Source organism: Leucopleurus acutus (assembly GCF_964270905.1).
Source record: "Leucopleurus acutus genome assembly, chromosome: 1".
Lineage (NCBI taxonomy): Eukaryota > Metazoa > Chordata > Mammalia > Artiodactyla > Delphinidae > Leucopleurus > Leucopleurus acutus.
The window spans coordinates 55,803,313-55,826,565 of record NC_139142.1 but is presented as its reverse complement, the minus strand read 5'-3'; the positions used below and the strand labels follow the sequence as shown (position 1 = coordinate 55,826,565).

At 34.7% G+C, this 23,253-nt stretch overlaps 1 long non-coding RNA gene across 1 annotated transcript in view; it reads left to right on the top strand.

Moving 5' to 3' along the window:
* The window catches only part of LOC309963090, a 243,712-nt gene extending 220,771 nt beyond the window's left edge, over positions 1-22,941 (top strand). The window contains exons 2-3 of the long non-coding RNA XR_014326278.1: positions 1,223-1,333; positions 22,776-22,941. This is a non-coding gene — a long non-coding RNA (uncharacterized lncRNA). The remainder of the gene's footprint in view (positions 1-1,222; positions 1,334-22,775) is intronic.
* The last annotated feature ends 312 nt before the right edge of the window (positions 22,942-23,253 follow it).

Genomic DNA, 23,253 nt, shown 5'->3' with positions numbered 1-23,253 from the left:
AAAAATTATTAAAAGCAGAAAGGGAAAAGCAATAAATAACATACAACGGATTCCCCATAAGGTTAACAGCTGATCTTTCAGCAGTAACTCTGTAAGCCATAATGGAGTGGCAGGACATATTTAAAGTGCTGACAGGGAAAAACATACAACCAAGATTACTCTACCCAGCAAGGATCTCATTCACATTCCATGCAGTAATTAAACCCTTTACAGACAAGAAAAAGCTAAGAGAATTCAGTACCACCAAACCAGATTTACAACAAATGCTAAAGGAACTTCTCTAAGCAGGAAACACAAGAGAAGGAAAAGACCTACAATAACAAAACCAAAACAATTTAGTAAATGGTAATAGGAACACACATATCGATAATTGCCTTAAATGTAAATGGATTAAATGCTCCAGTCAAAGGAAACAGACTGACTGAATGGATACAAATACAAGACCCATATATATACTGTCAACAAGAGACCCACTTCAGACCTTCAGACCCACTTCAGATCACACAGACTGAAGGTGGGGGGAAGGAAAAAGATATTCCATGCCAACGGAAATCAAAAGAAAGCTGGAGTAGCAATACTCATATCGGACAAAACACACTTTAAAATAAACACTATTACAAGAGACAAAGAAGGACACTACATTAATGATCAAGGGATCAATCCAAGAAGAAGATATAACAATTGTAAATATTTATACCCAACAAAGGAGCACCTCAATACATAAGGCAAATGCAAACAGCCATAAAAGGGGAAATTGACAGTAACACAATCATAGTAGAGGACTTTAACACCCCACTTTCACCAATGGACAGATCATCCAAAATGAAAGTAAATGAGGAAACACAAGCTTTAAATGACACATTAGACCACATGGAGTTAATTGATATTTATAGGACATTCCATCCAAAAACAACAGGATACACTTTCTTCTCAAGTGTTCATGGAACATTCTCCAGGACACATCATATCTTAGGTCACAAATCAAGCCTTGATAAATTTAAGAAAACTGAAATCATAAGTATCCTTCCCAACCATAACACTATGAGACTGGATACCAATTACAAGAAAAAAAGTGTAAAAAATACAAACCCATGGAGGCTAAATAATACAGTACTAACTAACCAAGAGATCACTGAAGAAATCAAAGAGGAAATCAAAAAATACCTAGAAACAAATGACAATGAAAACAAGACGACCCAAAACCTATGGGATGCAGCAAAAGCAGTTCTGAGAGGGAAATTTATAGCAATACAATCTTACCTCAAGAAACAAGAAAAATCTCAAATAAACAACCTAAACTTACACGTAAAGCAATTAGAGAAAAACCCCCAAAGTTAGCAGAAAGAAAGAAATCATAACGATCAGGTCAGAAATAAATGAAAAAGAAAAGAAAGAAACAATAGCAAAGATCAATAAAACTAAAAGCTGTTTTTTTGAGAAGATAAACAAAATTGATAAACCATTATCAAGACTCATTAAGAACAAAAATGAGAAGATTCAAATCAACAGAATTAGGAATGAAAAAGGAGAAGAAACAACTGACGCTGCAGAAATATAAGGGATCATGAGGGACTATTACAAGCAACTATATGCCAATAAAATGAATAACCTGGAAGAAATGGAAAATTTCTGAGTAAACTACAACCTTCTAAGACTGAACCATGAAGAAATAGAAAATATGAACAGACAATCACAAGCATTGAAATTGAAACTAACTAAAAATCTTGCAACAAACAAAAGCCCAGAACCAGATGGCTTCACAGGCAAATTCTATCAAACATGTAGAGAAGAGCTAACATCTATTCTTCTCAAAATCTTCCAAAATACAGCAGAGGGAGAAATACTCCAAAACTCATTCTACGAGGCCATCAACACCCTGATACCAAAACCAGACAAAGATGTCACAAAAAAAGAAAACTCCAGGCCGATATTACTCCTAAACATAGATGCAAAGATCTTCAACAAAATACTACCAAACAGAATTCAACAGCACTAAAAGGATCATACACCATGATCAAGTGGAGTTTATCCCAGAAATGCAGGGATTCTTCATTATATGCAAAACAATCAATGTGATACACCCTATTAACAAATTGAAGGACAAAAACCATATGATCATCTCAATAGATGCAGAAAACGCTTCTGAGAAAATTCAAAACCTATTTATGATAAATACTCTCCAGCAAGTGGGCACAGAGGGAACCTACCTCAACCTTATAAAGGCCATATATAAGAAACCCACAGCCAACGACATACTCAATGATGAAAAACTGAAACCACTTTCTGTAAGATTGGGAGCAAGACAAGGGTGCCTACTCTCAGTACTCTTATGCAACATAGTTTTGGAAGTTTTATCCACAGCAATCAGAGAAAGAAAGAGAAAAGCAATCCAAATTGGAATAAAAGAAGTAAACTTGTCACTGTCTGCAGATTACATGATACTACACAAAGAGAATCCTAAAGATGCTACCAGAAAACTGCTAGAGCTAACCAATGAATTTAGTAAAGTAGCACGATACAAAATTAATGCACAGAAATCTCTTGCATTCCTATACATTAACAATGAAAAATCTGAAAGAGAAATTAAGGAAACATTCTCATTTACCACTGCAACAAAAAGAATAAAATACCTAGGAATAAACCTGCCTAAGGAGACAAAAGACCTGTATGCAGAAATCTATAAGACACTGAAGAAAAAAATTAAAGATGATACAAAAAGATGGAGAGATATACCATGCTCTTGGATTGGAAGAATCAACATTGTGAAGATGACTATACTACCAAAAGCAATCTACAGATTCAATGCAATCCTTATCAAACTAACAAGGGCATTTTTCTCAGAACTAGAACAAAAAATTTTACAGTTTGTATGGAAACACAAAAGACCCCGAATAGCCAAAGCAATCTTGAGAAGGAAAAACGGAGCTGGAGGAATCAGGCTCCCTGACTTCAGACTATACTACAAAGCTACAGTAATCAAGAAAGTGTGGTACTGGCACAAAATCAGAAATACAGATCAACAGAACAGGATAGAAAGCCCAGAGATAAACGCATGCACATATGGTCACCTTATCTTTGTCAAAGAAAGCAAGAATATACAATGGAGAAAAGACAGTCTCTTCAATAACTGGTGCTGGGAAAACTGGACAGCCACATGGTAAAGAATGAAATAGAACACTCTTTAACACCGTACACAAAAATAAACTCATAGGGCTTCCCTAAGGCGCAGTGGTTGAGAGTCCGTCTGCTGATGCAGGGGACGCGGGTTCATGCCTTGGTCCGGGAAGATCCCACGTGCCGCGGAGCAGCTAGGCCAATGAGCCATGGCTGCTGAGCCTGCGCGTCCGGAGCCTGTGCTCCGCAACAGGAGAGGCCACAACAGTGAGAGGCCCGAGTACTGAAAAAAAATAAAAAATAAAAAAAATAAACTCATAATGGATTAAAGACCTAAATGTAAGGTCAGACACTATAAAACTCTTAGAGGAAAACAGAGGCAGCACATTCTATGACATAAATTACAGCAAAATCCTGTTTGACCCACCTCCTAGAGTGATGTAAATTTAAATAAAAATAAACAAATGAGACCTAATGAAACTTAAAAGCTTTTGCACAGCAATAAAACCACAAACAAGACAAAAAGACCACCCTCAGAATGAAAGAAAATATTGGCAAATGAAGCATCTTACAAAATATTAATCTCCAAAATATACAAGCAGCTCATGCAGCTCAATATCATAAAAACAAACAACCCAATCCAAAAATGGGCAGAAGACCTAAACAGACGTTTCTCCAAAGAAGATATACAGATTGCCAATAAACACATGAAAGGATGCTTAACATCACTAATCATTAGAGAAATGCAAATCAAAACTACAATGAGGTATCACCTCACACTAGTCAGAATGGCCATCATCAAAAAATCTACAAACAATAAATGCTGAGACGTGTGGAGAAAAGGGAACCCTCCTACATTGTTGGTGGGAATGTCAAGTGATACAGCCACTATGGAGAACAATATGGAGGTTCCTTAAAAAAGCTAAATATAGAACTACCACATGACCCAGGAATTCCACTACTGGGCATATACCCTGAGAAAACCATAATTCAAAGAGTCATGTACTACAATGTTCACTGCAGCATTATTTACAATAGCCAGGACATGGAAGCAACCTAAGTGTCCATCGACAGATGAATGGATAAAGAAGATGTGGCACATATATACAATGGAATATTACTCAGCCATAAAAAGAAATGAAATTGAGGTGTTTGTAGTGAGGTGGATGGACATAGAGTCTGTCATACAGAGTGAAGTCAGTCAGAAAAAGGAAAACAAATACCATATGCTAACATATATATGGAATCTAAAAAAAAAAATCTTTCGATGAACCTAGGGTCAGGATAGGAATAAACACGCAGATGTAGAGAATGGACTTGAGGACACGGGGCAGGGGAAGGGGAAGCTGGTATGAAGTGAGAGAGTAGCGCTGACACATATACACTACCAAATATAAAATAGATAGCTAGTGGGAAGCAGCTGCAAAGCCTAAGCTGCTCAGCTTGGTGCTTTGTGACCACCTAGAGAGGTGGGATAGGGAGGGTGGGAGGGAGGTTCAAGAGGGAGGGATATGGGGATATATGTACACATATGGCTGATTCACTTTGTTATACAGCTGAAACTAACACAACATTGTAAAGTGATTATACTCCAGTAAAGATATTAAAAAAAAAATACTGTCAATTTGCTGCTTGTGCTTACATACCTACTATAGCATTTTTTTCTTTGTTATATTAGCTATCATACAATAAATGTTAAATGTGTGGTATGTGAATATCTCCCATGAATTTTGAATACATATGTGTATGGTACATAATAAAATATATATTTTTATGTATGTATATATCTAATATATTTCTTTCTACCTGTGCTTTAAATATTTAAAATCTATATTATTTTGCATATAACTTTTGAAATGTGATATGTTCCTGTTCGGTTTCTTTTTCTAAATTACAAAATATTCCTCTGTCCTTTAGTGACACATTTGTGCTTGAAATGTACTTTGACTATTATTAGTATAGTTACAGTATCTTTGTTTTGTTTAGTGTTTATATATTTATTTTTCTTTACTTTAAAAATTTTCCATGTCCTTAACTTGAACATAATGCTCTTGATAGAAGCCTACAGTTGTGTTTTGCAGTTTATATTTTCTGAAAATCATACTGTTTTCCTGAAGTATTTTCTGTTCGATCCACCAATTTTTAAAAAAGATTCCTTTTCTCTCCATTTTAAATTAATATAAACAACTAAAAATATGCTAAGGACAGTGAAATATAAGTACAGATGTAAAAATAATACTACTATGTGCGGAGGGGCTTCACAGTATACTTCAGTGATAGAGAAGTCCTTCCTGAGAAAATGACACGTAAACTGATTAGCAGAAGATGAAGGAGAGATAATCACTTGAAAATTTTTTAGAATAGGGTTATGGATAGAGAAAATAGCATGAACAAACTTCCAGATACAAAAAAGAGGTCGGACTGAATGGCCATATCATAGAATGGAAGAAGTTACATAAGATGAAATTAAGTAAGTTGTAAAAATATCTTAATGAACAAATTTGGTGGTAAAGAATTTGTATGTAGAAAATTATTAGACTATAGATCTAAATTTTTAAATCAAAATGTAAAAATATCCCACGAATGCAGTGCTCATCCCAACATATTCTACAAAATGCTCTTATAATTGCACATTGGAGATTTTCTGCCAGACTTTTCTTGCTCTTGTAATTGCATATTGGAGTAATAGAAAATAGAAAAATAAATATTTATTAGTCTTTATACATTAAATTAGCAGGTTTTATGTGTTTATAAGGTCTATATTGATTTTGGTTGTATTGGATGAAATGTCACATAAAGTTTAATTTTTACAAGAATACAATTATGATTATAAAGATAATGGATAAGAATATTTCCAAATCCATGCTAAATTGTCATAAAACAGTATGGTACAATTTAACTGCTGAAAATGTATCTTTCTAAACTGTAATGACTCAAGGCAAGCATCCAATAAACTGTGAAATAAAAACTGCAGAGGCATTATCTCAAATTATAATCTTCAAGTAGCACTGTCTAGATAAAAAGCATTTTATCATTCATTTTAGGAAAATATTTCACATTTTCTATTTATGATAAAGAGCTTTGAAATTTCACATATGAATGAGTTAATAATGCATTCATAAACACTTTCCAAATGGCACTTCCATTCACCTTGGCATATTCACTGCACCCAAGATTATAAAAGGAAATAGCAATTTCTTGTCATACAGTAATTTACTTGTATTCTGATGTGAAGAGAAAGTGAAGATCTCTTTTGAAATGAATTAAAAGTAGTACTGTAGAGATAAGACATGATGATATTTTACCATGACTAATTTTTTAGGTCTTCACGATATACAGTATTAAAACATTATTTCTTGTAGTAAAGATTCTCAATATCAAATTTTAGTAAATAAAATTTTGAAACATTCATTCATTTTGTTGTTTTCCCATTAGGAGAATTAGCAGAAAAGACAGATTATTACAAGGAAACAAATGACATTAAACAAAAACAAATGCAAAACGAATATCCCAAATTGGAGTTATATTTAAGTATAAAACGTCCGTGTATAGTTCTTTATTCATGGATTAGTAGAATCACCTACCTTGGTTTAACCACACTTTCAGACACACATATACATCACACATATGTAATTCCCTATCTTAAAATATATACTATCCTTGCTTTGCTTTAGTTTGTTGATAACAATCTTATTCTGACCTACTAGATTATAATTAGTGCCCAAAGAATAGTTTTCAAAAACAAACACATATGGTTTTAAAATTCTAACTCTGTCACTTGACAGTTTTGACTTTCAAATACTTCATTTGTATACTAAGAAAAAGAACATTTATCTCACAGACTTTTTAGCAGAAGGTAGAAAAATATCAATAATATTACCTAAAAATGTGCACTTATTAAGTAATGACTATGTAACAGCAACTATTCTAAGTATTTATTTAATCATTAGACTAAACATATGAGGGAGGTAATTGTATAATTACTATTTTATGGATGAACAAACTAAGAATTGTCTAAATTAATGCATGGTAGAGAAAGGCCTTCAAACCCAAGTTCTTAATAACACATATTTACCTTTATTAAAAACAGAAGTATTGATGCATAGGTAAATCCTGTAGTTTCTCAAGGCAAGGAATGATGATTATAGACACAAGATATTTGTGTGCATGTAAGTTTTTGTTATGATATCACAGAGTTATCTGAAGATTTTCTTCCAGGCTTTTCCTGGCTTGATTGTCCCAGTTAGATATCTATTATGTCAGGGTTGGTTCTCTTTCATAATTAGCATTCTTGGATAATTATGAGTATAAAAGAGAACAATTCTGGTTTAGTTTCTAGAAACTTGGAAAGTTCCCTTTTATAACTTTCTCTTATTTCTTAACTCTATTTTATCTGTACTTAAATATGATCAATATTTATTGATATGTAATATGTAGTCAATTAAATAAGCACCCTAAAAAATTCTCTTTACCCATGCCTCCTTTCAGTTTAAATACTTTCTTTTTTCTCATTTTCATAATGAAAAAAGTTGTCTAAATATTCTGATGCCCTATCTCTAAACTGTCAATCTAGTATAACATGTTTACTGGCTTTATTATTTCCTGAAAAAATACTTATATAAACAGTGAACAAAATTCTACAGAAACACTTAACTTATCTTGCTCTTTTCCTTCACAGCATTTTAAAATATTCAGCTAGATATGAGAGAATATGACTGAGGAGAGAGGGATATGTAAGAAATATGGCCAACATCAGGAAATTAGAGAAATTCTAGAGCACAATGCATGATCAGTACCAAGAAACCATGGATAAGCTGATCCAATTTATCAGATCTTTAATTCCCATTCACATGAGTGTACTGCAGTGTCTTCACAGAAGAGTTATATAGGCACATTGTCTAAACAACTGGTTTCAAAGCCTGACAAAACATATCTAGAGACATAGCTGTAACAGCTTTTTAGCCTCTGCTGACCAGGAATGAATTCAGAATAAGTGCTGAACGAGACAATAAGCAGCATCAGTCAAAGGAGAGAATCAAGAAAGATACTTAGGGCTTCCCTGGTGGCGCAGTGGTTGAGAGTCCGCCTGCCGATGCAGGGGACACGGGTTCGTGCCCAGGTCCGGGAAGATCCCACATGCCGCGGAGCGGCTGGGCCCGTGAGCCATGGCCGCTCAGCCTGCGCGTCCGGAGCCTGTGCTCCGCAACGGGAGAGGCCACAACACTGAGAGGCCCGCATACCGCAAAAAAAAAAAAAAAAAAGAAAGAAACATATTTATTTGGCAGGAACATCTGGATGGACAGATAGAAGTGCCATTAATTCTGATGAGATGGACAAGAAATGTAATAGACTGAAGCACAGAGAAATAGTATTCAATTTGAACATGTTGAAGATAGGATTCCTATGAGACAACTAAGTTGAAATTTTGACATATGGCATATAACATGTGACTTAGACAACTGGATATATGAATCTAGTTTTTAGAAATAGATACAGGCAGGAGATATAAACTGCAGATATATGAATAAAGGCTTTGTAGAATAAAATATCATAGAGAGAGTATTTAGATAGAGACAGGAGAGTATGTTAATGGAAGGATGAATACAGACCCTATGTAACTGCAGTTATAAAGGAGAAAAAAACAGCGTTATATAACGTAGTAAAAATCTAGACCAAAAAAATTGTTTTTTTATAAATTGGCGAGCTAATTGAAAAATTTATGTGAAAACACAAAAGACCAAGAATATCAAAAAGCTATGAAAATAAAGAACAAAGTTGGATGACTCACACTACCTAATTTCAAAGCTCATTAAAAAGCAACCAGCAAATAATGAAATATTGGTATAAAAGCAGACATAAATTAATGGAGAAAAAAAAGAGAGAGTGAAGAAATAGGTCCTCAAACATTTGGTTTCCAAGAAAGATATAATGGGAATGCAAAGAGAAAAAGAAAATATTGTCAACTAGTGGTGCTGAAAAATTGAATATGCATCTATAAGAAAACTCAAGTTCTACCCTTGCCTAACAACAAAATTCAACAAAATAATCAAAATTTAATCAAAATAAATCATAGACCTAAATGTGAACATTAAACTTATAAAACTTTTAGAAGAAAACCTGAGAGAAGTCTTTGTGACCTTGAGTTTATCAAAGGTTTCTTAAATAGTATATACCAATTATATAACATAAACAGAAAGTTATATATATATATACATTAAGCTAGACTTCATCAAAATTTTAAAAATTAGCTGTTTAAAACATACTCATCAGAAAATAAAAATACAAGAAAAAAACAATACTTGCTAAACTAATATCTGATAAAGAATTTCATTCAGAATGTATTTTTAAATATGTTACAATAACAAGACAAACAACCTTATAAAACATGGGCAAAGGTGTTAATTAGATACTTCACAAAAGAAGATGTACAAACGAAAATTGCTCAACCTTGTTAATCATCAGAGTAATAAAAATTAAACCACATTGAAATACTACTGCTAAATGGCTAAAATTTTAAAGCTAATAATATAAAGCAATGGTGTAGAACATGGTGCAGTTTTCATTCATTGCTTGCATAAATATAAAAAAATATAAAAAGTTTGAAATGCAGTCTTGCAGTTTCTTATGGAGTTAAACATGAAGCCACCATTGACCCAGTAATTCTAATCTTAGATATTTACCCAAAAGAAATGAAAATATATGTTCACAACTGAAGATTTGTTCTAGAATGTTTATAGAAGCATTAGTCATAATTCCCCAAAAAGTGGAAACAGTAGGGGGGATATATGGATAAAGTTTGTACCTCCCTCTCAATTTTGTTTCAAACCTAGAACTCCTCTAAAAAAATAAAGTATTTTTTTTAAAAAGTAAAATCCTGAAGTAAAGGTGAGTTAGTTAGTATTAGGCTGGGCTCCAGTGATATTACTGAAAGTACAACTTAAAGTATAACAATCTGAAAACATTCGGTAACCTAAAGCTGTCCTTATGATTTACTAGTGATGATAATGTATTCGGATTTGTTCATGAAGTTTTAAATACTTGTAATTCTAATGGGATGTCCCCTTTACTCACTCTAAAATGCAAATGAGGCAATGGAGATAACTCCCCCCACCCTTTTAAAGAATCCTAATTAGAATTACATAGTTCTGAGGAGGAAAACAATAGAGAAAACCCAAGAATACTTCAAAGAGTTAAGCAATACCACAGTGAATTTTGGCAAGTGGATAAGCTTATAAATTCTTTTACTGTAACTTAAAAATGTGATGGGGTTTCATTTGTATAATTTCAAATTATCTTGCTCAAATTCTTATTTATAATGAAATAAACATCTTGAATTTTCCAGGTTAGTAAAAGCCAAATCTTAAAGAGGTAAAAAAAGTAAGAAAAGGTTATTTCAGAACTTCTAGGCACTTGTAGAAATGTTGAATGACATTCAGCACAACAGACACCTGCTGCTTTTCTGAGATACCTATAGAAGTACTTTCTAATTTCCATAGGTTTTAAAGTGCTCTGATTTAATGGCAGTGGAGGAGGCAGTTGAGAAATCATCATGTCTACAAGCTATATCAATAATAAAAATTAACTGCTGATACAAGCAGGAGCATCAGTGTCTCACAATAGCATAAAGAGTACGTATAATACTTATGATGCACTATAAGATTCAATGAGCTATCTCTATCACGTCACACTTGTTAGAGTGTCTATTAAAAAGACGAAAGAAAACAACTGCTGCCAAGGATACGAAGAAATCTGAACTCCTGCATACTGCTTTTTGGTATATATATATATTTATTGAAGTACAGTTCATTTACAATGTTGTGTTAGTTTCAGGTGTACAGCACAGTGATTCAGATATATATAAATCATGGATATATCAGGAACTCAGAGAGCTACCACTAAATAAACCAACTAATTTTTCTGCAGCAAAGTTTATGAATGTGCACCCTAAGTGGGTAAGTAAAGATTATAAGTGGTCTAATCTCAAGTGAGATTAGATTTAGTTACCAAATGAACTATGGAAAAAAATACATAATTTTCAGAGCTTTTTGTATTTCTGAAGTTTTGACAAGGCATTGTGGAACACAAATTTATGTATTGCAAGCACATAACACAATATTTTACTTTAAATTATGTATGTAAATACTGTATGTAAAATGATTTCATGATCGAGTGATATGATTGAAGTTTTATGTGTAAATCAGAAAACATACTCCAAGTAGAAAGTAAGTCTACTTATTTTCTAGAGTATGTGACCTAAAACAAAGACATCATATATTTTCACTTCTTCATTATAATGTTTGTCTTATATTGCTTTGTTTTTTTCAATATTTAATGCAGGAAAATATTTGCCTTGAATTTTTTTTTGCTTTGTCGATTTACAAGTTATTTCATGAAGAAAATATCTCTGAGATAAAAAGCTATATGAGGTGATTCTCACCATTATACATCAGTGACCTTTTAAATCTTCTGTGTCTTGATCAAGTAGCCATTCAGTTCATGCCCTAAATGCTAGTATAAACATGGGGGAACCCACTAACCAAATATATTGTTTCAAAAGCCACAAAGATTTTTTTAATATATTACTTTATACTAATTTTTAAAGAATACATAAAAAGGAAATGCTAAATACTTGCTATGATGTAAGAATAGCAAGGAAAATTTTTATATATATGGATATAAAATAGTAGTTCAACTGTATAGGTCTGTATGTTTCTGTGTATATGATTTAAATATGTTAAACTAAATAGAAATATAAATTTGAAGCTATACTAATGATCAATCTAATAATATGTAAAATATTTTAAACATTTAAAATAAATATTTTAAAACATAATATAGATTTTAACATAGAATAATGTTAATTCACACTATGTTACATATTTCTCTTGACTTGCTGAAGACCTTTCCATTCAGGAAAAGAAAGAATCCTAGACTGCTGATGAATTTTAGTTTCAAAATGAATGCTCGACTGGAAAAGGAACACTAGTGGATTTTTAAGCATGTAGCTATTGCTAAACAGAATCGTGAAAAAGGGCTGATAATAAACAATTAAACATATATCACATATTGTACTTTGTATATGTTTATAGCATTTGTAATGTATTTTCAAGATTGGATTATACTGTCTTGGAGAAAATTATCCATGAGATTCAGTAACTTGGAAAGCTCTGAAGTTTCTTAAAAAGTGTATGCAGGTAGGGAAAAGGCATTTGGAAGTAAGGGGAACATAAAGCCATATCCATATCTGATGTGGCATGGCAAACCAAATCAACTTTCTGTAGGCTAGTTGATTATTGAAGGATTCTGGTGCTAGGGAAAAAAATAGCTTCCAAATTATAAACTGCTCTCACAGACTTTTATTTCATAATAATCTAGATTGTCAGTACTATTAATGTTCTTTCAAGTACTTATTAATTTATTGATGATTTGATTTTCCAGATTCTCCCTACTTACGTTCATACTGAATCCAGGTTATAACCAAGAAAATTAAAATACATCATACATGGATAAATGTTAGTAGTATTTTTTTAGGAAAAAATGGCATCTAATTGTAATGATCTCTTTGTTATTATTGTACTATATATAGAATGTGTGTGCTTTGGATATTTAAATTACACTAATATTTCATGTGTTTACAAGGGATTGTTTGAATATTTATGTATTCATTATATATCTATGTTTTCCTTCAGGAGTTTTAGAATCTAATAAAACTGTCACAGAATTTCCAGCTGAAATGAATAAATAAGTAGATGCTTGGGTTCTTTTTCATTCCATAAGTAAAGAACACTGTAACTTTTAAAACTTCTCTTCACCCACAAAATAAACTTAAATCAATTATGATACTAATATGATGAGATTTCTCATTTGCTATTCAAATTCATCAACACCTATTTAACCAGAATCTCAGAAGTGTATGTCTATACTTTGTTTTATGTAAAAGAAAAAATAAATGGGTAAATTAACCCTTAATACTTTTCTTTCTGCCCAAACAACAACTACAAATTTAAGATGTGAGACATTAAAACGAATTCATTAGTTTCACCTCTCCTTAACAGCTTAACTATATCCTAATATAATCACAGAGAAGCATTTTTGGAATGGGAGAGTAAAAACTGAAAATCTGCTCCTTCACAAAAGCAAAAACACCCGGAAAATTTGTCAAGTTGACCTATTCAAAACTCTGGAAATTTACCAAAGGATTGCAACAATCCAAGGATGATATAACTACAAAAATCTGCTGATTTTCAGTTAAACAATGAGCTTAGTTATCTCTTATCCTCCCTGTTTTCAGGTATATATAGTAGCCTATACGCCAAAAGCTCAGCACACACTGGAGGGTGGATGATGGTTTGCAGCTTCCCAAAAACTCCATCTCCAGAGTACTGTCACTCACTCCCTGACTTGTATTGAAGTTCCCTGGAAGACCCCATTCACTGGGCTTATCATTATTTGATCTGCCTCAGGAGAGTTACCTCTGATGTAAAAGACCTATCCTCAGACCATTTACCAAAAACCTATCCTCAGAGCATTTATCAAAAATAATCAGCTGCCTCAGAAACTAATACCAATCTGGGCAAACAAGAAGGTAGTCAAGAAGAAAAATAACTGAGGGATGAGATGTCCATAGGATCCTTGAAAAAGTTCTAACATTCTTAACACTCCAAAAGAGTTGCTTTGCCACTCTAACAACAGAAAGATGTGTTATTGCTGTTTTTACCATCCTTGTAAGTACAGAGGAGAATTCAGGCTATTTCAACTTTAATGTTCTAATTGATGAGGGATTGTTATAATGACATGAAGCCTTAGTGATTATTGAACTAAACACAATATAATGAAGTTTCCTGAGAAATTACTACTAAATGAAATAAAAATCAAGTAATAAGAAACACAGAATGTTATTCATTGGTTTTATTATTTCAACATTCAGTAGTTTCCCAGACTGTCCAGTATTTAATAATATTCTTTAACACCAAAAAACCTGAAAACTCTTAGAAGAGAACCTAGGGGAAAAACTTCATGAGATTGTCCTTGGCAATGATCTCATGGTCATGACACCAAGCACACAGGCAACAAAAACAAAAATAGTCAAGTGGGACTACATCAAACTAGAAAGCTTCTGCACAGCAAAGGAAACAATCAACAAATTGTAAAGGCAACCTATAAGACAGGAGAATATGTATGCAAATCAAATATCTGAAAATGGGCCAATATCGAAAATATATATATACAACTCAATAGCAAAAAGTAAATTTAAAAATGGGCAGAAGATATGAATAGACATTTTTCCAAAGAAGATATAAGATGGCCAACAGGTACATGAAAAGATGCTCTACATCAATAATCATCAGAGAAACAAAAATCAAAACCACAATGAGATATCACCTTATATCTGTTAGGATGACTATTATTTAAAAAGATAAAATTTTAAAATATGTGTTAACAAGGATGTGGAGAAATTGGAAACCTCGTGTACTGTCAGTGAGGATGTAACCTGTTTAATCACTATAAAAACAGTATGGAGTTTCCTAAAAAATTGAAAAAGAAGTACCATATGATCCAGCAATCTCACTTCTGGGTATTTATCCAAAGGAATTGAAATCAGGGTCTTCAAGAGATATCTGCACTCCTATGGTCACTGCAGCATTATTCACAATAGCTAAGATAAGGAAACAATCCAACTATCCATCAATGAATGAATGGATAAAGAAAATGTGGTCTATATGGAATATTACTTATATAATAAATTTATCATATTATATAAATGTGCTATATTATGTTTATTATGTTTATATATGTATGTATGTATTATGTTTATATACGTATATTATGTTTATATTATTTGTTATATATTGTATAATATTTTATTACATATTATATAAACTTATTGTAATAATATAGATATTATTTAGCCTAAAAAGGAAGGAAATGATGCCATTTGCAACAACGTGAATGAACTTGGAGAACATTATACTTAGTGTAACAAGTCTGATGCAGAAAGACAAATATTGCAAGATCTTGCTTATATGTGGAATCTAAAATAGTCAAATTCATAGAATCACAGAACAGAATGGTGGTTTCCAGGGCCTGGGGAGAGGTGGATATGGGCTGATGTTAGTCAAAGTGTACAAAGTTTCGGATATGCAAGATGTATAAATTCTTAATATTTAATGTATATTGTGGTACCTATAGCTAACAACACTATATTGTATACTTCAAATCTGCTTAAAGGGTAGATCTTAAATTAAGTCTTCTCACCACAAAATAAAGAAGAAAAAGAAAAGAAGAACTGCATGAATGTGACAGATATATTATTTTCTTGATTATATGATCATTTCACAATGTACACGTATCAAAATATTAAACTGTACACCTTAAATATATACAATATTTATATGTCAATTATACCTCAATAAAGCTGTTAAAAAATCTAGAATTTCAATAAACTTTAGCTGGAATCTTAGGCATATTTTGACAATATTATTCAAAACTTTGCTTTGTTTTTTATTTTATTGGTCAGTTGACAATTTTTCTGGTTATTTTCACTTTAAAGAAGTCATATTCCCATAATTTAAAAAGATAATATTTTCTATTAGAATTTATAGCCTCCATCTGCCATTAATACATATAAAAGACATTTAATATTTTTTTATATGATACCCAACATACTCCTAAAGACTAACAAAGATATACCTCTGAAATATATTTGTCATTTTTTATTACTTTTTGGATAAAGCATATTTTGAATGCTTGATGATTCATCATATATTATTTTATCATTCTTCATTTATGATCCTTAAATATATAATTAGAGAGACTATACAAAATTAAATGTTATCTTTAGCAGAGGATTCAAAATTATTTTAAAAATTATCACACTACAAATATCCTTCTTTTCCTGATATAAAACTTAGCTGGTAACTTTGGAAGTCATATCTTGGAACTGCAATTTTAACTGGTTTACCTTTGAGAACTTTTAAGTGCATCATTATCACCTAACAGTGGATTCATAGATTATTTGTGCTAGATAATAGTTTTATTTTTAAGGAAAGAATTTTTTTTTTTTGTGGTACGCGGGCCTCTCACTGCTGTGGCCTCTCCCGTTGCCGAGCACAGGCTCCGGACGCGCAGGCTCAGTGGCCATGGCTCACGGGCCCAGCCGCTCTCTGGCATGTGGGATCTTCCCAGACCGGGGCACGAACCCGTGTCCCCTGCATCGGCAGGCGGACTCTCAACCACTGCGTCACCAGGGAAGCCCAATAAATTTAATTTTAAATTAAGTTGTAGGAGCAATACAAATTTTAAAAATTAATTTACTTAAAAGAAACGAATGAAATAAACAATTGATTTTAAGGGATTTTAAGATTGTGAAAAAAAGGGGAGAAAAAATAAAAACTTCATGCTCACAATGTATAGAAAAAATAAAATACTCCACACAGAGCTAAATGTTTGATGACTTGAAACAAATAATCAAATGATGACACTTTTATGGTTTCATTTTTCCCCTGTTATTTGATTTTATTATAAATTAACTGAAGTGGTATTTCAATGGTGCACGTTACTGAAACTGAAGCAAAGACAGGTTGATCAGTCTTTTTCTCTCTATCCCAGAAAGAATTAATCTATCTATGTACCTTAATCAAACCTTTGCTTATAAAAGACTTTACTGTGGATCAAATTTTCTTGAGGGGAAAAAACAAAGTTCTGTTTAGTAAATATAACCTAGGTACAGAACTCAAAATTCCCAAACTGAGTTTCATTTCTTCTGTTTAATAAAAGTGAAAATATGTTGATGCACTATAACTTATATTAGATTGTCAGCGCACTTTATATTGTTTCATTATAAATACAATTTTCTCACTAAATTTTCTGGAGAATTGATTGTTTAGATTATCAGAACAAAGCTCTAAATTTGCTTTTTATTCTGTATTATACTACTAGACTCTGTACACCACTCCTGTACAATATATTTCCTTTACATAACCATTTTATGAAATATGAATATTTCGTAGTAGTTTCATACCATTTGTAAAAGCAATTATGCCAAAGAGGCATTTCAGTGACTTAATTTCATCACTTATTTTTAAAACTCTATAAAAATACACATTAATAAAAATCCATTAAATGATAAAACAAAATACTGTATAATATTTAATATCTCATTTGGAATGAGAAAAGGGTGTCTCTATAATCATATCAATTTCATATATCTCTAGACTTTTTGTCCAATGTAATAAGGTATTAAACAACTACTGAGACAATATTTCTTTATGTGTACATAAATAGCTGACAAAATATTTGGGTAAAAGTAGTAGAAAAAAGCAATTGCTTTACTTTGAGGATTGTGTAGTCATTAAAAGCATACTGAAAAAATCGTGTTTAAAAATGTAAAGCAGAGCTAGTGGGAAGCAGCCGCATAGCACAGGGAGATCAGCTGGGTGCTTTGTGACCACCTAGAGGTGTGGGATAGGGAGGGTGGGAGGGCGGTTCAAGAGGGAGGGATATGGGGATATATGTACACATATAGCTGATTCACTTTGTTATAAAGCAGAAACTAACACACCATTGTAAACCAATTATACTCCAATGAAATGTTTAAAAAAATAATGTAAAGCATAAATTTAAATTATTGAGGAATAATTACAACGCTAATAGAGAAACACTGGTTGCATGGCACTAGTTCATTTTAAAATATATATATACACGTATCTATGTGTATGTATGTATATATCTCTATATATCTCAGTATATACATATATAGTGATAATGTATTGTTTATTAAATTATTAATGAGAATAACTTCTACATAGCTGTTTTTACTCTATAAGCCAAAAGTACAGATATCACAGTTATAGGTATCATTATCACTGTGATAAATTAGAACTGAAATTAAAATCAGTTCAAACTGAAAGTCCAACCACTGTTAAACTTTTAATAAGGCATCATTTATTTATCACTAGACTAGTAATTTGACATCAGAATAGCAAAAATGCTACATGTATGTCCTTCAGATTGCCTTATTATTAAAGAAAAATCATCCTTGTCTTAGTTTACTTAGTATACTAGAAGTACACACTCACCTGGTTTTGAGTGAGTAGTTTATTACTTACATAAAGGAAAGGCGAATACTGAAAGTCAGGAGACACAGGCAACAAAGGGTGTGGAATCAAGTCAGGTACCACTCTGGGTGTCTGAACTTATAACTGCAGGAAAAACTCTAGGAGTCACTATAGACTAGAGTACTCACCTATCTTTTTAAAAACTTTCTCCAAGGGGCAAGGGAGTTGGTGTTTTGGATCAGTCCTCGATTGTGGACTGTCCCTAAAACAAATTAAATCCCAGGCACATACAATCTAAAGAGCTCAGTGGGGGAGAGCAGGAAGATGGCGGAAGAGTAAGACGCGGAGATCACCTTCCTCCCCACAGATACACCAGAAATACATCTACACGTGGAACAACTCCTACAGAACACCTACTGAATGCTGGCAGAAGACCTCAGACCTCCCAAAAGGCAAGAAACTCCCCACGTGCCTGGGTAGGGCAAAAGAAAAAAAAGAATAAACAGAGACAAAAGGATAGGGACGGCACCTGCACCAGTGGGAGGGAGCTGTGAAGGAGGAAAAGTTTCCACACACTAGGAAGCCCCTTCGCGGGCGGAGACTGCGGGAGGCGGAGGGGGGAGCTTCGAAGCCGCGGAGGAGTGAGTGCACAGCAACGGGTGCGGAGGACAAAGCGGGGAGATTCCCGCACAGAGGATCGGTGCCGACCGGCACTCACCAGCCCGAGAGGCTTGTCTGCTCCCCCGCCGGGGCGGGCGGGGCTGCGAGCTGAGGCTCTGAGGCTCGGGTTCGGACGGGCGCGAGCCGCGGCTAAAAGCGCGAACCCCAGAGACGGGCGCGAGCCGCGGTTGAAAGCGCGGAATCCAGAGACGGGCGCGAGCCGCGGCTGAAAGTGCGGAATCCAGAGACGGGCGCGAGCCGCGGCTGAGGGCGCGGACCCCAGAGACGGGCGCGAGCCGCGGCTGGAGGCGCGGACCCCAGAGGCGGGCGGGAGACGTTGGGGCTGCTGCTGCCGCCACCAAGGGGCCTGTGTGCAAGCGCAGGTCGCTCTCCACGCCCCTCTTCCGCGGAGTCTGAGCAGCCTGCCACTGCCGGGTTCCCAGGATCCGGGGACGACTTCCCCGGGAGAGCGCACGGCGGGCCTCGGGCTGGTGCAGGGTCACGCCGGACTTTGCCGCCCGCAGGCCCGCCCCGCATTCCGTGCCCCTCCCTCCCCGCCGGCCTCAGTACGCCAGAACCCACGAATCAGCGGCTCCTTTAACCCCGTCCTGTCTGAGCAAAAAACAGACGCCCTCCAGCGACCTACACGCAGAGGCAGGGCCAAATCCAAAGCTGAGCCCCTGTGAGCTGTGAGAACAAAGAAGAGAAAGGGAAATCTCTCCAGCAGCCTCAGAAGCAGCGGATTAAAGCTCCACAATCAACTTGATGTACCCTACATCTGTGGAATACATGAATAGACAGCCAATCATCCCAAATTAAGGACGTGGACTTTGGGAGCAAGAGCTATGATTTTTTTCCCTATTCCTCTTTGTGTGAAGGTGTATGTGTATGCTTCTGTGTGAGATCTTGTCTGTATAGTCTTGCTTCCACCATTTGTCCTAGGGTTCTATCCGTCCGTGGTTTTTTCTTAAAATTTTTTTCTTAATAATCAATTTTAATTTTAAGAACGTTATTATACTTTACCTTCGTCCTTTCTCTCTTTCTTTCTTTCTTTCCTTCCTTCCTTCCCTCCTTTAGACAACGAATCATCCCAAATTGAGGAGGTGGTCTCTGACAGCAAGATTTAGGATTTTTCCCCCTTTACCTCTTTTAGTGAGGGTGTATGTGTACGCTTCTGTGTAAGATTTTGTCTGTATAGCTTTGCTTCCAACACTTGTCCTAAGGTTCTATCCGTCCCTTTTTTTTTTCTAAATAAGAATTTTTTAATTCAATAACTTTATTATACTTTATTTTATTTTTACTGTATCTTCTTTCTTTCTGTTTTTCCTTCTTTCCCTCCTTCCTTCCTTCCTCCCTCCCTTCCTCCCTCCTTTCGTTCCTTCTTGCCTTCTTTCCTTCTTTCTTTCTTTCTTCCTTCCTTCCTTCCTTCCCTCCTTCCTTCCCTCCTTTCCTTCTTTCTTTCCTCATACTTCTACTAATTCCCTCTACTTTTTCTCCCTTTTATTCTGAGCCGTGTGGATGAAAGGCTCTTGGTGCTCCAGCCAGGAGTCAGGGCTCTGCCTCTGAGGTAGGAGAGCCAACTTCAGGACACTTGTCCACAAGAGACCTCCCAGCTCCACATAATATCAAACGGCGAAAATCTCCCAGAGACCTCCATCTTAACACAAGCACCCAGCTTCACTCAACGACCAGCAAGCCACAGTGCTGGACAACCTGTGCCAAACAACTAGCAAAACAGGAACACAACCTCACCCATTAGCAGAGAGGCTGCCTAAAATCATAATAAGGCCACAGACACCCCAAAACACACCACCAGACGTGAACCTGCCCACTAGAGAGACAAGATCCAGACTCATCCACCACAACACAGGCAGTAGTGCCCTCCACCAGGAAGCCTACACAACCCACTGAATCAACCTTAGCCACTGGAGACAGACATCAAAAACAGGAGGAACTACGAACCTGCAGCCTGCAAAAAGGAGACCCCAAACACAGTAAGATAAGCAAAATGAGAAAACAGAAAAACACACAGCAGATAAAGGAACAAGATAAAAATGCACCAGACCTAACAAATGAAGAGGAAATAGGCAGTCTACCTGAAAAAGAATTCAGAATAATGATAGTAAGGTTGATCCGAAATCTTGGTGATAGAATGGACAATAGAATGGACAAAATGCAAGAATCAGTTAACAAGGACCTAGAAGAACTAAAGATGAAACAAGCAACGATGAACAACACAATAAATGAAATTAAAAATACTCTAGATGGGATCAATAGCAGAATAACTGAGGCAGAAGAACGGATAAGTGACCTGGAAGATAAAATAGTGGAAATAACTACTGCAGACCAGAATAAAGAAAAAAGAATGAAAAGAACTGAGGACAGTCTCAGAGACCTCTGGGACAACATTAAACGCACCAACATTCGAATTATAGGGGTTCCAGAAGAAGAAGAGAAAAAGAAAGGGACTGAAAAGATATTTGAAGAGATTATAGTTGAAAACTTCCCTAATATGGAAAAGGAAATAGTTAATCAAGTCCAGGAAGCACAGAGAGTCCCATACAGGATAAATACAAGGAGAAATACGCCAAGACACATATTAATCAAACTGTCAAAAATTAAATACAAAGAAAGCATATTAAAAGCAGCAAGGGAAAAACAACAAATAACACATAAGGGAATCCCCATAAGGTTAACAGCTGATCTCTCAGCAGAAACCCTACAAGCCAGAAGGGAGTGGCAGGACATACTGAAAGTGATGAAGAAGAAAAACATGCAGCCAAGACTACTCTACCCAGCAAGGATCTCATTCAGATTTGATGGAGAAATTAAAACCTTTAAGACAAGCAAAAGCTGAGAGAGTTCAGTACCACCAAACCAGCTTTACAACAAATGCTAAAGGATCTTCTCTAGGCAGAAACACAAGAGAAGGAAAAGACCTATAATAACGAACCCAAAACAATTTAGAAAATGGGAATAGGAACATACATATCGATAATTACCTTAAATGTAAATGGACTAAATGCTCCCACCAAAAGACACAGATTAGCTGAATGGATACAAAAACAAGACCCTTATATATGCTGTCTACAAGAGACCCACTTCAGACCTAGAGACACATACAGACTGAAAGTAAGGGGATGGAAAAAGATATTCCATGCAAATGGAAACCAAAAGAAAGCTGGAGTAGCAATTCTCATATCAGACAAAATAGACTTTAAAATAAGGACTATTAAAAGAGACAAAGAAGGACACTACATAATGATCAAGGGATCGATCCAAGAAGAAGATATAACAATTGTAAATATTTATGCACCCAACATAGGAGCACCTCAATACATAAGGCAAATACTAACAGCCATAAAAGGGGAAATCGACAGTAACACATTCATAGTAGGGGACTTAAAGCACTTTCACCCATGGACAGATCATCCAAAATGAAAATAAATAAGGAAACACAAGCTTTAAATGATACATTAAACAAGATGGACTTAATTGATATTTATAGGACACTCCATCCAAAAACAACAGAATACACATTTTTCTCAAGTGCTCATGGAACATTCTCCAGGATAGATCATATCTTGGGTCACAAATCAAGCCTTGGTAAATTTAAGAAAATTGAAATTGTATCAAGTATCTTTTCTGACCACAATGCCATGAGACTAGATATCAATTACAGGAAAAGATCTGTAAAAAATACAAACACATGGAGGCTAAACAATACACTACTTAATAATGAAGTGATCACTGAAGAAATCAAAGAGGAAATCAAAAAATACCTAGAAACAAATGACAATGGAGACACAACGACCCAAAACCTGTGGGATGCAGCAAAAGCAGTTCTAAGGGGGAAGTTTATAGCAATACAAGCCCACCTTAAGAAGCAGGAAACATCTAGAATAAACAACCTAACCTTGCACCTCAAGCAATTAGAGAAAGAAGAACAAAAAAACCCCAAAGCTAGCAGAAGGAAAGAAATCATAAAAATCAGATCAGAAATAAATGAAAAAGAAATGAAGGAAACAATAGCAAAGATCAATAAAACTAAAAGCTGGTTCTTTGAGAAGATAAACAAAATAGATAAACCACTAGCCAGACTCATCAAGAAAAAAAGAGAGAAGACTCAAATCAATAGAATTAGAAATGAAAAAGGAGAGATAACAACTGACACTGCAGAAATAAAAGAGATCATGAGAGATTACTACAACCAACTCTATGCCAATAAAATGGACAATCTGGAAGAAATGGACAAATTCTTAGAAATGCACAACCTGCCAAGACTGAATCAGGAAGAAATAGAAAATATGAACAGACCAATCACAAGCACTGAAATTGAAACTGTGATTAAAAATCTTCCAACAAAGAAAAGCCCAGGACCAGATGGCTTCACAGGCCAATTCTATCAAACATTTAGAGAAGA